Below are 2,722 nucleotides of genomic sequence, written 5' to 3' on the forward strand. Positions count from 1 at the left end.
TTGTCACAATCCTTCTTTGTAAATTATGGCTTTTTTGTTTATAATAATAAACTCATCAAAATATTTAATTCTAAATTGGCAGTTCTATTCTATGATCTCATTAATGCATCAGACCTAGTTGAAGAAAGTTACTTGAGTGATCTGTGCTGAAGTGCTAAAGGTTTTCTTTTTCTCTTTCTTTTTCTTTTTTTTTAAAGTTTGACACGAGTTCACAGCAGCCAGTTACATAGACCTTTGTGTCCTACATTCCTTGCACTATGGCTGCTAATTCATCTAATACCACATAGGGACCTACATAGCCTGGACTTATTTCCCCATTTAATATCTCACAATGGAAAAGAAAAGGCAAAAAAGTTTTCTAATTCTTCCCATGTGGAAGATGGGCCAAATAAGGCCTTTGAAATTCAGTTCTAGAGAAGATCTACATTGCTCTCCCTCCTACTGCTCCTTTCAAAGACACTTTCAAAGCAAAGTAGATCCACATTTAAGAGTCCTGCTTTCCTCTTGACTGACTTCAGGCTAGTATAATAGAGTTAAACCTCTATGCTCCTTTTTATCTGGAAAGGTAAAAACAAATTATGTCAAATATTCTGCCAATAAAGATTGACTTTCCTCCACAGAAATGTGAGGTTAGTGAATTTCATTGTTCAATAAACAATAAAATTGTTTAACATTTTGATCAGTTAATTATCTTAGAAATAAAGTGTCTTTAAGGTTTTGGAACAAGGTTAATGAGGCAGTTCCCTTTGAGCATAATTTATGAACGATGCCACTGTTGTTTTTTGGCAATATAGATAATTTAAATAATATGACCTTGAATGTTAAATATGACTATTTGCTTTTTATATGTACTATCTCTGCTTTTAACATTTACACTGTGAAATCTTTTGGCACATTTATCATGCTCATGTTCGTTTTTAGTTGCTTGTAATTCACACATTCACTTTCATAATAAGAAAAAAGTTTTTCACATTTGACATCTATAATTAATTGCAGTTTAAGCAATGACTTTCAAATACATAGAAGATCCTGGCAAAATCATTTCCCTCTGGGAGCAGGATAGAGTAGTGGTTAGATGTATAATCTCTCAAGTAGACTGCCTGGGTTTGAATCCTGAGTATGCCACTTAGTGCAAGCTGTAAGAACAGGTTATTTAACCTGGGGTGGTAATAGTGCTTCAAGACTATTAGATAAGGTATGTATTTAAATCCATAATATCCTGAATTAAAAAAATATAAAAATAAGTAAATCATGTAGCATTTGGCAGATAATAAGCATTGTATAAGTTTTAGTAAATGTTATTTCAAACATATGGATCATTTTGAGCTAGTGACATTATGAAATGATTTTAACTTTTGAGGTATTTTACTCTTAGTTTCAATTAATTGGAAAATATGAAGTGATTGACTAATTAATAGTATGAGTAATTTGCGAGTTGTATTATTGAGGTTTTTCTGTAGAATAAAATAAATCCTTTTCTTTGAAAAGCAATTTCTTTGAAGAATAATGTCATTAAATACAATGGAACATGTTTTCACCTTTTAAAAATAACTCCCATTGGTCCTGCCTTTGTGTCTAAAGATCTGCTATTTAATATTTATTTTATATTTTAGCCATATTTTATTGTCACTTCATAATTTATTCCCTTTCTACTCATATCTTTCCTTCCAAATAGTTGATAAGTATATTGAATTGTTTACTTTAGGCTTGAGATATATATATATATATATATATACACACACACACACACACTATTCAGACCATGGTAATTATCATATCCATCATCTCAAATATTTATCATTTCTTTGTGTTGAAAACATTCGATATCCTCCTACCAGCTATTTGAAATGGTATAATATGATATTGTTAACTATAGTCATCCTACAGTGGTGTAGAGCACCAGCACTTATTCCCCCTATCTAGCTGTGATTTTGTATCCTTTAACAAATCTCTCTCTGTCCCTCCCTTCCCCCTACCCTTCCCAGCCTCTAGTAGCCTCTTATTCTTTTCTTCTAAGTATAGTGATCCATATATCCTATTCTTTTATTGAAATCCTTTTCCTTGTCAATAGATAGGTTTATTTATCATTATAGACAAAGTGAAATTTTTAGAACTTTTAATATAGGGCCTGTGTGTCTTGGGTTTCAGTACAGATTTCACTTGCTAGAAAATCATTTAGAAACTCTTGGCTCAGTAGATATATTTCTGGAGAGCTAAACTTAAAAACTTCAATATGGTTTGTTTAGTAGTTATATTTTTAAAATATTAATGAAATTGATTTTTGAATATTCATTAACATATTGAGCATTATGTGGAAACTATATGCATACCCATAGCTAAACTAAGGTAGAGTTTGTAAAGAAAAGGAGAGATTTGAATAATGAGGATATTGTTAAAAAGTGCACTAAATTGCATTATTTACTCAATTTTTATTCATTTGACTGATTTTACATTATAGTCATCATAATTTTAAATTATCATAATTTTAAAAGAAGATGAGCTACTAGGATTTTACCACATGCTAGACAAGATATATGTATCAGTTTTCCTACAAGGTTTAAATGTCTTTAAAATTGTTTTTAAAAGCTGTTTCATTAAATTCAGGGAATTTCCTTTTTTAATTTAAGCTGTTTCCTTTTAATCCACACAATAATATACCATTTATAAAAAATACCATTAATTGTCACAATCCTTCTTTGTAAATTATGGCTTTTTTGTTTAT

The 2,722-nt window shown here is 30.1% G+C and overlaps 1 protein-coding gene across 1 annotated transcript in view; it reads left to right on the plus strand.

Annotated features, from left to right (window-relative positions):
* The window catches only part of MAGI2 (membrane associated guanylate kinase, WW and PDZ domain containing 2), a 1,576,038-nt gene that overhangs the window by 3,423 nt on the left and 1,569,893 nt on the right, over nt 1-2,722 (plus strand). The gene's annotated exons all lie outside the window — the stretch shown is intronic.

This window comes from Propithecus coquereli, unplaced genomic scaffold, assembly GCF_000956105.1.
Source record: "Propithecus coquereli isolate 6110/MARCELLA unplaced genomic scaffold, Pcoq_1.0 Scaffold32, whole genome shotgun sequence".
Lineage (NCBI taxonomy): Eukaryota > Metazoa > Chordata > Mammalia > Primates > Indriidae > Propithecus > Propithecus coquereli.